Consider the following 15640-nt stretch of genomic DNA (forward strand, 5'->3'; position numbering starts at 1 on the left):
GACAAATAAGAGATGTTGCATTTTGGTCTATGAAGGATCAGGGGTAGGATTTTTAAAGTGCATCAAGGAGAATCTTTGTTTCAGTACATGAATAGTCTCACTAGGGATGGGGCATTGCTGGACCCAATCCCAGGCAATGAGGCTGGGCAAGTGGATAAAGTGTCAGTGTGCAATCACTTTTGGGATAGTGAGAGCAACTCAAAGTTTCAAAGTAGTTATGGAAATATGAGAAGTATTTTCAGGAACTTAAGTGTCTGAATTGGAGAAAGGACCATTTCATGATCATTACAAAGAACCTGGCAAATGTGGATGGGGAGATGTGACTTGCAGGGAAATGTACATGTACAGGGAAGTTGGAGTTATTTCAGAGTTCATGTCCAACGTGCTCCATTAGGGCAGAAAGTCCAGGGATTCCTGAATCTCGAGGGATGTTGAGGGATTGATTAAATAAATTAAGAAAAGCAGTAAAGAGAGATGTGGTTCACATGGACATCAAACAACCTTTGGCAAGGTCCCACGCAGAGACTTCATGAATAGAGAGAGGGGGCTGGGGGGAGAAGGTGGTAGTTGTGAAATAAATTCAGGAGGGAAAGAGGAATCAGGAAAATTAGTGGCAGCTCAGATCAAGGAAAATCTCAGGAAGATTGCTAAATAGATTAAGAGCAAAAGTATTACCAGGGAAAGAATCAGGCCTGTTTGTTCTCTTATAATTCATTGTGGCTGGAGATTTTAAGTGTTAATTGAATTTCTCGAGATCACTCGCATATCTTAACAGGCTGAAAGGTGGATAATTCCCCAGGACTGATGAAAAATATACCAGGCTGCTTTGTTGGGCATGGAGATGCTTACGGGGATATTTATATCTTTATTGGCCACAGCTGAGATGCTGAGTGACTGGAAGACAACAAATGACGCACCTTTATTCAGGAAGAGCAACAGGGATAAGCCAGACAATAACAAGATAGTTAGTCTAGGGGCACTTGTGTGGGATTTCTTAGAAAACGCTTTGAGTGACGGGAATAATCTGCTTTTGGAAAGGCAGGGATCGTTCAGATAACACTGATTTGTTGGTGGGAGATCCAATCTGACGAATGTAATTGAGATTTATGAAAAAGTAACTAAATATATTGATAATGGCTCTTTGGTAGATGTGGTTCACATGGACCTCAGACAGGCCTACACAGAAGGCCGGTCCAAAACATTAGACCCATGGTATTCAAAGTAATGTGGCCATAAGTATCCAAAAGTAGCTTGGTGATAAGAGATGGAAGGTGATGTTAGAAGGTTGCCTTTGTGATTGAAATCCTGTCAGCAGTGGTGTACCACAGGGATCAGTGCTGGGTCCCTTGCTATTTGCCATCTTATTTAACAATTCAGATGCGAATGCAGGAGGTATGGTTGACAGGTTTACAGATAGCACAAGAACTGCTGTGAGGAGTGCAGTCTTGGACTATAGAATGATATGGATCAGCTGGTAAATTGACAAATGGAACAAAGTCCTGATTATTGTGAGGTGAAGCATTTTGCAGGGTTAAACAAGAGTCAGATGTACCATGGGCTGAGGAGATATTGTGGAACAGAGAGATGTTGATGGACATGCAAAATACTCCTGAACGTGGCGGCACAGTTAGGATGGGTGGTGAAGAAGGCCTGTGGGATATTTGTCTTTATTGGTCAGAACACACGTCTTACAAGAACCTTTTAAAACTTTGGTGAGGACAGAGCTGGAACAATGTGGACTTCTCTGGTGCCATATTGTAGGAAGGACAAGATTACACTGGAGAGGAGATTCACCAGGATGTATCCTGAGGGACAATCATTCAGTTATATGGAGAGACTGGATAGGCTGGGCTTGATTTCCTTGGAGCAGTGGAGACTGACCAGGTTAAGACGTATAAGATTGTGTGTGGTCATTGTATACTCCTACGTGGTTTAACTTTCAAAATGCATCACTACACACTTGTCCAAATTAAGTTACATTGCCATTCCCATGCCCGCTTTCCCAGTTGATCAGTATTCAGTTGTAAACTTAGATACCCCTCTTCACTCTCCACTCTACCACTAACTGTGGAGTAATCTGTAAACTTTATAATTATGCCACTTATTTATGTAAATATACATGACACACAACAGCAACCAACACTGATCCCTGCAGCATCTAAAAACAGAAGAACATAGAACATCGCAGGAACAGGCCCAAATGAATCCGACTACGGGTGCTGTCTATACGGAGTCTGTCCGTTCTCCCGATGACTGTGGGTTTTCTGCGGGATTTCGGTTTCCTCCCACTCTCCAAAGACGTACAGGTATGTAGGTTATTGGCTTGTCTTGGTGTAAGTATAAATTGTCCCTCGTGTGTGTAGGATAGTGTTAATGTGCGGGGATTGCTGGTCGGTGCAGACTCGATGGGCTGAAGGGCCTGTTTCCACTCTGTATCTACAAACTAAACTAAACAAACACGATGCCAAGTTTAATTAATCCCCTCTGCCTGCATGTGATTCATATCCCTCTATATCCATGTGTCTATCCAAAGCCTCTTAAATGCCACTATTCTATCTGCCAGCACATTCCAGACAACACATTCCAGGCATCCTGCCCCCCTGTGTAAATCAGTGGTCACACACATCTCTTTTAAACTTTGTGTCTCAAACCCAAAAGCTAAGCCATCTCGTTTTTGACAATTTCAGCCAGAGAAAAAGGATCAGACTATCCACACTATATATGCCCTCCTAATTCTATCTACTTCTACCTCAGGCTCCAGTGAAAACAATCCAATTTTATGCAACCTTGCCTTATAGCAAATGCCGTCTAATCCAGGCAACATTCTGTTAAACATATTCTGCACTCTCTCCAACATTCCTGTAATGGACAATACACCAAGGCTGCAACTTGGCTTCCTGACCCTTTTACGCAATACACCGACTGACAAAGTACATTTTACTTCGGAGTCACGTGAGTGACTACGTGAAGAAGACCCCGTCCGTGCGCATGGCGCTCATATTGTCGTTCACATGGCAGATGCACCGGTCTGACAAGCATGTCGCCTGCTTGCCAGCGGTAAGTTAAACTAAGAAGGTAAGGTTTTTATTTCAGACCTTTTCTTAGATTTCGTGCAGGAACCTCTGTTATAGAGGTTTCCTGCCGGTACATTGCGAGGCTGACGAGGGAACCAGTATAGCTGGTAAGTCGGGTCTGCAATTGTTAATGTTTTAAGAAATTGCTGATTTGCAGTGCCAGAGACCCGGGTAATTACGGGTACTTTTTAAATTAAAGCGTTATTCTCAGAGGAGTGGATTCCTCTGGAGGCTCCGTTTAAAGAACGGATAGACCTGTTGCCGTGAGGGTTCCCCTCCGGTAATAGAGATAGATGGTGGGGTTCCCCGAGATAGTGGGGTAAAACCGTTTAGACGGCTAACCCTAATACCGGCAGGGTTTCCCTCCGGTAATAGAGATAGATGTGGGGTTCCCCGATATGGCGAGGTAAAACCCATTAGATGGTCAGCCCCAGTACCGGCAGGGTTCCCCTCCGGTAAAATATACAGATGCTAGGGTTCCTAGGGTAGGGAAATCCAGTAGCAATATGGTTTCCAGACTACAGTGGTCCCCAGGATATGGGTTCAAAACTAAACCTCAAAGGTCAGCATTAGTGCTGGGAGGGTTCCCCTCCAGTAAGTTATAAAAATCTTTTGAAGTTGGTTAGGAGAATAATAATGGTGAAGATATTCCATCTAGACACACTAGGAAGTGTGTCAGCGTGGCTGCTCCTTTGGAACAGGGCTGCTTATTTGAATGCCTAGTCTATGGCAGCGTGGGCCTATGTGAGAGCCCGCACCAGCAGCGCCTTGGAACAGAGCTGCTTCATGCCTAGTATGGCAGCGTGGGCCTATGGGAGAGCCCGCGCCGGCAGCACCTTGAAACAGGGCTGTTTGACGCCTAGTATATGGCAGCGTGGGTCTATGGTACAGCCCGCACCAGCAGCGCCTTGGAACAGGGCTGCTTGAAGCTTAGTCTATGGCAGCATGGGCCTATGGGAGAGCTAGTGCCAGCAGCACCTTGAGATAGGGCTGTTTGATGCCTAGTCTATGGCAGCGCAGGCCTATAGGAGTGCCCACGCCAGCAGCACCTTGAGATAGGGCTGTTTGATGCCTAGTCTATGGCAGCGCAGGCCTATAGGAGTGCCCACGCCAGCAGCACCTTGAGATAGGGCTGCTTAAAAATGCATGCATAGTCTATGGCAGCGCAGGCCTATGGGAGAGCCAGCGCCAGCAGTTGTTACTAAATAGACTGGTTGGCCATTGGATTTTAGCTTTAGCTTTAGCTATTAATTGGCCTATGACGCAGCTCTGGGAAACATATTACAGTTATAGAAATCTGTAATAGCCCTGTGGTTAGTATCAGCCGCTAGTCATTAGACTAATTGGCAATATATAGCTGTGATTCAGCTGTGCAAGTGGGAAAATTGACATCATGTTAAATGGCAAATTCTAAAAGTGCCATGTAAATCATGGTTAATATACTGACACTATTACTACTGCTGCTGCTGATAAATTCATTTCACTTGCACCTATGTGCAACGTGAGGAATACAACTGTATTATATTGCATTGTATTGTATTGTACTAGCTGAAGCTACCAAAGCCACTATGATGTACAAACAGTATGCAGCATTATTCTAGCAGTTGGTCAGAAAATATTACAGTAATATGGCCTAACGTAGGATATTGCAAAGGTCATCTCCAGTTTGGATGTGGAGGAGATTTGCATGATTATCAATTCTTGAGCTATTTGTATAACTATTTATAGATCCTACATGCATTCGATGGGAAGAGTGATTGAGCAAATAAGCTTATTCTGCGTCTTCAATTTCAGGTTGATACACTATGATGGTGGCATATGTTGGTCACATGGGTGCAATCAAGTAAAAATAAAATAACCTGTAGTGGTTTAACTAATTTTGTTTGCCACAGGTGTATTATCAAGTACAGATCATGACAACACAGAATGGGTATTGGATCACACAGTATTGATGATTTGGGTTCAATGGAACACCGTATACTGATATGTTGCTGTCATGCTTATTTACAGGTTGGGGGAAAAAAAAAAAAAATATGCGGCATAAGAATGGCAAAAAATACATTCTCCCTACAAGGAGGAGGAATGGTTTATTTTCTTCCATTTTGCCTGGCCAGTCGGGTCTTCAAGTAAAGTCATCAAGATCCCGCTTTAGATTTCCTACTGTCTGATTGGTCTATGCAGCTTAAATTCCCAATTGTCGGGGATAATAAGACAACCTTATAAGAGGCTATGGCTAGGGAAATCAGCCGTTGCATGTTAAAATCAATTTATGCTCTGCAGTATCTGAATTAGACTGCCCTACGGCTGGAGTTGGCACACTTACCCAAGTATGGGTTCACTCCAAAGTGCTGATATAGCACCAAAAAACAGTACATTTCTTTGCAGGAAATGGGAAGTGTTGTTTAATGCTAATCTTCCATTTAAAATGGTATAGACTATGGACGTCTTGGAGTTTATTGTTAATTGGTCTTTTGACAATAATTTAAGTGATAAGGCCATTAATTGTGTCAATGTGTTTCCCATCATATTTACTGTAACAAATGGGACTTACTCTGTTGGTTCAACTCGGATATCAAGTTTGTAAAGATATCTTTAACAAAAAGTTCCCAGGACAACAACAAGACAGTAAGGGATACTGAAACTGTTAACACTGTTTCATAAGAGAGCTCCAGTTACATGCTTAGTCTGGCCGGCTCTCATAAGGTAGTTATCCTACTGGCACAGGGAGCGCAACAGGTGCTGTTGCTACATATTGCGAAGGTACAGGATGATTACATCTGTAAATAAAATATAATATTTTATGTTTATAATTACTTAAGCACAGCAGAAGGGGTGTCAAGTCTGAAAATAGTTCAAGGCATACCCAGGGACCTTTGGCTATGTGAGGGCACACATATACAACTATATGTTAAGGTTACCAAGAGTTTTAAGGCTCTGAACTTGCTATGCTTGTTATAAAAATAAAAAAAAGAGAAAAACCGTATCCGGTCAGATGATGTCCAGGGATAAAACCGGTTCATCTATGCAGGAGTAGATACTGATTTCAGATCTCACTGCACCAGGGCTGCTGCAACATCAGCAGCAAGGGTTGTTTCCGTCTGGACTGACATCTTCAACCTGTCACTTGCCCAAGCAGTTGTCCCCACGTGCCTTAAAACCACCTCCATCGTGCCAGTGCCAAAACACTCCACTGCGGCAAGCCTCAACGACTTCCGCCCACTTGCACTTACCCCCATCATCACCAAGTGCTTCGAGAGGCTGGTCCTGGCACACCTCAAAAGCTGCCTACCCCCCACACTGGATCCCTATCAGTTTGCCTACCGCAAGAACAGGAGTACGGAGGATGCCATCTCAACGGCACTTCACTCCGCCCTCTCCCACCTCGACAACAGAGACACTTACGTAAGAATGCTGTTCATCGATTACAGCTCAGCATTCAACACCATTATACCATCAAAACTGATCACCAAACTCGGTAACCTGGGCATCGACCCCTCCCTCTGCAACTGGATACTGGACTTTCTAACCAACAGACCCCAGTCTGTTAGGTTAGACAAGCACACCTCTTCAACCCTCACCCTGAACACCGGCGTTCCACAGGGCTGTGTGCTGAGCCCCCTCCTCTACTCCCTCTTCACCTATGACTGCACACCTGTACATGGTACTAACACCATCATCAAGTATGCAGATGATACAACGGTGATTGGCCTCATCAGCAACAACGATGAGTCGGCCTACAGGGAGGAGGTCCAGCACTTAGCAGCATGGTGCGCTCACAACAACCTGGCCCTTAACTCCAAGAAGACCAAGGAGCTCATTGTAGACTTTAGGAAGTCCAGGGGCGGCACGCACACCCACATCCACATTAACGGGACGGAGGTGGAACATGTTTCTAGCTTCAGGTTCCTGGGAGTCAACATCTCCGATGACCTCTCTTGGACCCACAATACCTCAACTCTGATCAAGAAGGCTCACCAGCGTCTCTTCTTCCTGAGGAGACTGAAGAAGGTCCATCTGTCTCCTTAGATCCTGGTGAACTTCTACCGCTGCACCATCGAGAGCATCCTTACCAACTGCATCACAGTATGGTATGGCAACTGCTCTGTCTCCGACCGGAAGGCATTGCAGAGGGTGGTGAAAATTGCCCAACGCATCACCGGTTCCTCGCTCCCCTCCATTGAGTCTGTCCAAAGCAAGCGTTGACTGCGGAGGGCGCTCAGCATCGCCAAGGACTGCTCTCACCCCAACCATGGACTGTTTACCCTCCTACCATCCGGGAGGCGCTACAGGTCTCTCCGTTGCCGAACCAGCAGGTCCAGGAACAGCTTCTTCCCGGCGGCTGTCACTCTACTCAACAACGTACCTCGGTGACTGCCAATCACCCCCCCACCCCACGGACACTTATTATCACTTATTATTATTTATTCAAATCATTTGCTATGTCGCTCTTCCAGGGAGATGCTAAATGCATTTCGTTGTCTCTGTACTGTACACTGACAATGACAATTAAAATTTAATCTGAATCTGAATCTGAATCTGAATCTTACGTTCCGTTGGATCACATCCTAACAGCTGGAGCATGGTAAAAAATGAATAGGTTTGTTTTTTCCAAACATTTATAATAACCCAATGCCAGACCAAAGGTATTTGGCAACTCTATTTACATACTTTATTTATAGAACCACCCGGGAGGTGTTACTATGATTATTACTTCATTAACAGCATCAGCATGTTTTAAATTAATGTCATGACTGTATGCATTATGAAGGTTTTCCCTCATTGTCATAAAGCAGTTGTGGTTGTGTAGACTCGTTTCTCACGGCATGAAAATCACAGAGCTTTGAAATCTTCACGTAGTCACTCACGTGACTCCGAAGTAAAATTGTAAGATTAAACGAGCTTACCAGTTTGAAGTTTGATCTTTATTTTATGAGGAGGTACGATGAGGGACTACGTGAAGAAGACCCCGTCCGTGCGCATGCGCATCAATCTTCAAAGCAGCGGTGTGAAATCACAGACAATAATTACCGAAGCATAATAGTAAGATACGTGAGACAAACATAACTTCCAGCTGATCTTTATGAGGGTGGGAGCGCAGGGCACGTAGTCTCTCATCGTAAGATGATGTAATTATCTCATTAACTGCCATCTTTACCACACTATTTACTTGTGATCCCACTTTTAAGTTGCTGTAGTAGACCCCAAAATCCCCCTACACGTCAATGCTGTTGAGAATCCGGACATTAACTATATACTTTCCCCTTACATTAGACCTTCCAAAGTGCAACTCCTTTCATTTGCTCCAATCAAACACCATCTCCCATTTCTCATTCCATTTCTGAGGCTGATCTGTATCCTGTTGTATACTTTCACAACCTTCTTCACTGACCGTAACTTCACCAATTTTGGGGTTGTCAACGAACTTACAAACCAACAGTTCTACATTTACGCGCTGTGCTGGATGAACTCAACACGTATATGCTGCATTTATGGAGGGAATGTTTCAGGTCGGGATTGGAGCAAGGGAATTAAGTTATTTACACTCAAGAAAAGACCAAGTAATAATTCCTGCAGCACACCACTGGTCAGAGTCCTCCAATCTGAAAAGGGAAGGGACATGACATTGACACAGGTGGAGGAGAGCATAGATTTCAGAGGGCCAGAAGAGTGGAGGAGGTTACAGAAAGGGTGAGGGCAAAGAAGGGATTTGAACACGAGGATGGCATTATTAAACCTGAGGCAGGGACTGGTGGAGTAAGGTACAAACACACACTCACTGTTCACTCACCGACAATCAAGAAGAGAAGGCCCCGATGTCTATGGTAAAGGAGCGCTCATGTCCACAAGATTCCACTAGTCAGGTCCCAGATCCACATGGGATGGCACGTTCGATGCAATCGTCATCTTGTTCATCCCTACGGGTCAGTCTACAAACCACAAGAGAAGCCGTGAGATCACATCTTATTCTTCTAAACTTTAGCAGTACAGACCAACCCCAGTTCAGTTCAGTCCTTAACCTCAGCTTCCATTTTTTAGATGGGAAGAAAATAAAATCTGTAGATGCTGGAAGCCCAAGATAAACATAACACATGCTGGGAGTTCTCAGCAGCTCAGGCAGTGACTGCGGTGATAGAAACAGAGCTGAGACCTGGAACCAAAACTCTGCTTTTCTCACCGTAGGTGCTGACCGACCTGCCTAATGTTTCCAAAATGTTCTACTTTTATTTCTCAGTGGGAGCGCCTGTCGACCATTCTTAGACTTACCTGCTGCAGGGAGCAGTTTCTCTGCATCGACCGTTTCAGTTAAGTCAAGTCAATACTTCCCCTTCCCATCCCACGACCCCTGGTCCCAGGACGTGGAATAAACCTCATGGTCCTGCATCCGCGGGCCGAAGATCAGGACCAGGGCCCACACTTCCATCCTGGGACAGCTGCGGCCGGACCCATGTTTTACCTCAATGATAACTCAACGTAAATGAGCCATCAGGAGGTAGTGACCATAATATGATACGTTTTAATCTACAATTTGAGAGGGAGAAGGGAATATCGGATGTGTCAGGATCTTTAGAGATGTGAAGAGGTAAAAATTAGTTAAGACCAAAGTTGGACCCTTGAAGACTGAAAAAGGTGATTTCTTTTATGGGGAACATGGAAATGGCAGACGAGTTGAACAGGTACTTTGGATCTGTGTTCACTAAGGAAGACACAAACAATCTCCCTGACGTACTTGTGGCCAGAGGATCTAGGGTGAGGGAGGAACTGAAGGAAATTTAGGAAATGATGTTGGGTAGACTGATGCGACTGAAGGCTGATAAATCCCCTGGGCCTGATGGTCTGCATCCCAGAGTACTTAAGGAAGTAGCTCTAGAAATTGTGGAAGCATTGGTGATCATTTTCCAATTATAGACCAGTTAGCCTGACATCGGTGGTGGGGATGATGCTGGCGTCAATTATAAAAGATGAAATAGTGGCACATTTGGATAGCAGTAGCAGGATCGGTCCGAGTCAGCATGGATTTACGAAGGGGGAAATCATGCTTGACTAATCTTCTGGAATTTTTTGAGGATGTTACTAGGAAAATGGACATGGAAGAGCTAGTGGATGTGGTGTACCTGGACTCTCAGAAAGCATGATAAGGTCCCACATAACCTGAGATTAGTGGGCAAAATTAGAGTACATGGTATTGGGGGTAGGGTATTGAGATTAATAGAAAATTGGTTTGCAGACATAAGCAAAGAGTAGGGATTAACGGGTCCCTTTCAGAATGGCAGGCAGTGACTAGTGGGGTACCGCAAGGCTCGGTGCTGGGACATCAGCTATTTACAATATACATTAATGATTTAGATGAAGGGATTAAAACCAACATTAGCAAATTTGCAGATGACACAAAGCTGGGTGGCAGTGTGAATTGTGAGGAGGATGCTATGAGTAGCAATGTTACAAAATTTTGAGATTTTAAAAATCAAGTCTGTAATTTATCCCATCAGATAAAGCATAAAAATAAGTTTAATTTGACACCTAATTCACTTTCATATCTCAAGTATTTAAAAAGTTATGGCCATTTTCATACTGGGAAATGAGCATCTTGTTCCCTATTGATTTTCTATGGACATAACAAAAAAGCTGTGATCGTGAACAGTCAAAAGCCCATAACTTTCTTAAAAATTAAGAGAACTGAATGAAATTTTCAGTTATCATAGATTGAAGCATTCTGAAACAAATATAAAATAATCTTACTTGGATGACCTGAAATTAAAGCATATAATTAGTTAGTTACCTAATTGTAGCTAATTTCAGACTTCAATTACTAGATCTAAACATCTATCCATTTCTTAATAAATGATTAACATTTTTAAATAGCCTAAATGTCCAAATAATATTCACAAATAATTCACAATAAAACATGATTTTTAAATCTCATTTACATTAATTTATAGGCCAAATGGAAGGAATTTAGTGTTTAATTGCTGTAAATAAATGTCCATTTAAATCAGCTTTCCAGTGGGATCCTGTGGAACTCGCTGGTTTAGAACGTTCACATTGCGGTAGATTTGTGCTCCAAATGCCGAGAAAAATACTGCGGGATATAATGGGCCCAAAATGAGCTTCTCGCAATATTAAACTTTGTATAAAGGGATCTTAAGAAGCCCTTTTTAATGTAAAAATATACAGCCTACCTTCTGTGGTTTGCTTTATGAGACCCTGCGGTTGCTGGCGGTCGCGGGTTTAGAGATTGATTTTTAAACTACTATAACTATTATTCAAGGGCTTTAAACCTAATAATAGCTTTTGCGACGGGGTCTTCCAGCGATTTTTCGTTAATAATTAACTAGGCTGAACATTTTCGATTGGAACAGCTTAGAGAAAATCGCGTTTTAAACCCGCCCCCTCTAAACGGCGCCAAAATCGCGCACACCCGCAGCGACAGATTTTCAGCCACGCTTCAGGTAGGCTTTGCAACATACCTACTATGAGGAGCCAGGGTGAGTTGGACAGTTTGGGTGAGTGGGCAGATGCACGGCAGATGCAATTAATGTGGATAAATGTGAGGTTATCCACTTTGGTAGCAGAAACAGGAAGGCAGATTATTATCTGAATGGTGTCAAGTTGGGAAAAGGGGAAGTACAAGGGGACATCTGGGGGTCCTTGATCATCAGTCACTGAAAGTTAGCATGCAGGTGCTGCAGGCAGTGAAGAAAGCGAGTGGCATGTTGGCCTTCATCCAAGAGGAGTTGAGTATAGGAGCAAAGTAGTCCTTCTCAAATAATTTAAAGATTTAGAAGTTACAAAATGGATTCTGCTGTAGATTTAGAAGTTAGAAAATGAAAACCTAACCTTTCTCCTACTACACTAGCGACATTACAGCACAATAACATGAATGTTTTGCCCTTCTATTGCACAAGCGAGATGTTCAGACAAGTTCTTTCCCTCTGCTCTATAGATTGCAATGTACAAACAATTAATCAACAAGGTAAAGAAAACAAGAGTGCTTGAATCTGCAAAAAATAGCACCTTCAGCATAACCATATATGGGTTAACCTTTCCTCTATTGGAAGAACCTGTCAATCTTCTGATTTTATCCATGTATGGACAAGGCAAGAGGCTGTACAATGCTATGTAAGATAAAGAATTGCTGAATTGCTGATTATTAGGGTGTAAATATATCTGATTGAACATTACCTCTGTGTGTGTGTAGAGAGAAACTCTGTAGTGTGTATTTTACATACTGTGAGAGTTGACTCCCACACCCGGCTGGCGAAGTAAAGTCGTTATTGTATTATTAACTTTTGTGTTGTTATCTGTTATAATCAAAAATAACTTTAACAATTCTGCAGTTGTACAGGGCCCTAGTGAGACCACACCTGGAGTACTGTGTGCAGTTTTGGTCTCCAAATTTGAGGAAGGACATTCTTGCCATTGAAGCAGTGCAGCGTAGGTTCACAAGGTTAATTCCCGGATGGCGGGACCGTCATATATTGATATAATGGAGCGGCTGGGCTTGTACACTCTGGAATTTAGAAGGATGAGAGGGTATCTTAATTAAACATCAATAATAATAACAATAATACATTTTATTTATGGGCGCCTTTCAAGAGTCTCAAGGACACCTTACAAAAATTTTGCAGGTAGAGGAAAAACATGTAAGGGGAATGAAATAAATAGTAGAGACATGACTAGTACACAAAGTAAAGACAGAATTCAATACAAAACACAATAACAAGGCAATTAATGCACAGATGAAAAGGGAGGGGGACGTGGGGCTAAGGATAGGCAGAGGTGAAGTGATGGGTCTTGAGGCGGGACTGGAAGATGGTGAAGGACACGGAATTGCGGATCAGTTGGGGGAGGGAGTTCCAGAGCCTGGGAGCTGCCCTGGAGAATTGGACTTGTGGATGGAGAGGAGACCGGCTGATGTGGATCTGACGGACCGTGAGGGTTGGTAGGGGGAGAGGAGGTCAGTGAGATATGGGGGGGGGGGCAGATGGTGGAGGGCTTTGTAGGTGAGGACCAGGATTTTGTAGGTGATCCAGTGGGAGATGGGAAGCCAGTGAAGTTGTTTGAGGACTGGAGTAATGTGATGCCAGGATTTGGTGTGGGTGATGAGTCGGGCGGCTGCGTTCTGGACCAGTTGGAGTCGGTTGATGTAGGTGGAGCTGATGCCAAGGAGAAGTGAGTTGCAATAGTCCAGTCGGGAGGAGATGAAGGCATGGATGAGTCTTTCAGCAGCGGGCGGTGTGAGAGAGGGTCTGAGTTTGGCGATGTTGCGGAGATGAAAGAAGGAGGTTTTAATGACATGGCAGATGTGAGGCTCAAGGGAGAGGGTGGAATCAAAGATCACGCCAAGGTTGCGGGCCTGGGGAGATGGGGAGACAGTGGTGCCGTCGATGGTGAGAGTGGGGTTATTGATTTTGCTGAGTGTGGCTTTGGAGCCTATGAGGAGGAATTCTGTCTTATCGCTGTTGAGTTTGAGGAAATTATGTTGCATCCAGGTTTTTATAGCTGACAAACAGGAGTTGATATGGGAGAGGGGGGGGGTTGTGGGGGGATTTGGTGCCAAGGTAGATCTGGGTGTCATCAGCGTAACAGTGGAAGTCCAGATTGAAGTGGCGGAGTATCTGACCAAGGGGGAGGATGTAGATGATGAAGAGGAGTGGGCCGAGTACGGAGCCTTGGGGAACGCCTTGAGTGACTGTGGCTGTAGCAGAGGTGTGGTTGTGGAGAGAGATGAAGTGGGATCTGTTGGAAAGGTAGGAACGGAGCCAGCTGAGTGCAGAACCTTCAATGCCGAGGTCTTTGAGTCTGGTGAGCAGGATGTTATGGTTCACTGTATCGAAGGCTGCGCTCAGGTCGAGGAGGATGAGGATGTTGAGGGAACCAGTGTCAGCAGAGATGAGGAGGTCGTTGAGGACTTTGAGGAGAGCAGTTTCTGTGCTATGGAGGGGGCGAAAGCCAGATTGGAGGGGTTCAAATAGGTTATACGAAAGGAGGTGGGAATGAAGTTGTGACGCAACGATACGCTCCAGGGTTTTTGAAAAAAAGGGGAGGTTTGAGATTGGGCGGTAGTTAATGAGAGAGGAGGGATCAAGACCAGGTTTCTTTCAGATTGGTGTGACAGCAGCAGTTTTGAAAGCGGAGGAGACAATTCCTTGGGACAATGAGGAGTTGAAGAGATTAGTGAGGTAGGGGCAGAGAACGGGGAGGCAGGACTTCAGCAGGGGAGTGGGGAGAGGGTCGAGGGAGCAGGTAGTGGGTTTGGGAGAGCTGATGAGTGGAGATTTCAGTAGGGGTGACCAGGTCAAACTGGGAGAGGAAGCAGTGTGGAGGAGGGGTAAGGAGGTCAGTGGAGATGTTGAAAGGAGGGGCCTTGGTAGGTGGTGGAGTAGATGCTGGGGAGTCGGGTACAGGGGATAAAGATTGATAGATGGTGCTGATTTTATCAGCGAAAAAGTGGAGGAATGAGTTGCAGAGATCCGGAGTAGAGGTAGGGAGAGTGTTGGCTCGAGGCTTGAGGAGGTTGCCCACTGTGGAGAAGAGGGTTCTGTGGTTTAGGCAGGGTTCGGTGAATATGGAGGAGGGGTAGGAAGATTTTGCAGCAATGAGGGCATCTTTGTAATCAGTGAGGTGGAGTTTGTAAGCTTCATGGTGGACTGTGAGAGATGATTTCTTTGTGAGTCGTACAAGTCGGCGACCAGTCTGTTTCAGCTTACGAAGTGCAGGTGTGTACCAGGGTGAAGATGGGTTGAAAGTTACGGTTCTTGTTTTGAGGGGGGCCAGAATGTTAAGGGAGGTAGACAAGGTGGAGTTGAGATGGTTTGTGAGATCATCAGGTGAGATATGGGTTGAATCCAGGGGGAGAGTGGTGGAGGGCAGGTCAGAGAGATGGTGGGGATCCATGGATTTTAGATTATGGAAGGTGATTTCTCGGAGGAAGCAGGGGCGAGGTGTCGGAGAAGGGATGGTGAACCGTATAAGCTTATGATCAGAGAGCATTAGTAGTATTATTTCTTGTTTCAATGCGATTTTGCTTGCGTGTTGCAACCTTATCTGCTTTTGTTTGACAATAGACAATAGGACATTCAGCCATTCGAGCCAGCACCGCCATTCAATGTGATCATGGCTGATCATCCCCAATCAGTACCCCATTCCTGCCTTCTCCCCATATCCTCTGACTCCGCTATCTTTAAGAGCCCTATGTAGCTCTCTCTTGAAAGCATCCAGAGAACCTGCCTCCACTGCCCTCTGAGGCAGAGAATTCCACAGACTCACCACTCTCTGTGAGAAAAAATGTTTCCTTGTCTCCGTTCTAAATGGCTTACTCATTATTCTTAAACTGTTTGGATTGAAGTGTGTAAGTGTAGGAGATTTGCTGCTGAAGTGTGTTTGATTGTTCCGTTGAGAAGGTGGTCCCCACCTTGAGCTGAGAGTGTTTACCGATTTAAAAGCTGTGTGATTTCTGTGTGTGAGATTTGCGTGAAAGATTCTTCGGTACCCGGTTGAAAGGAGATAGATTGATTGTGCGAGAGACATACTGCTGCGTTGAAGAACTTTTGGCCATTGTTTTGTGA

The 15640-nt window shown here is 44.5% G+C and overlaps 1 protein-coding gene across 1 annotated transcript in view; it reads left to right on the top strand.

Moving 5' to 3' along the window:
* Positions 1 to 15640, top strand: part of LOC116968503 (histone H2B-like) — a 158304-nt gene that overhangs the window by 83918 nt on the left and 58746 nt on the right. The gene's annotated exons all lie outside the window — the stretch shown is intronic.

The sequence above is a fragment of the Amblyraja radiata genome, chromosome 45, assembly GCF_010909765.2.
Source record: "Amblyraja radiata isolate CabotCenter1 chromosome 45, sAmbRad1.1.pri, whole genome shotgun sequence".
In the NCBI taxonomy this organism is placed as follows: domain Eukaryota; kingdom Metazoa; phylum Chordata; class Chondrichthyes; order Rajiformes; family Rajidae; genus Amblyraja; species Amblyraja radiata.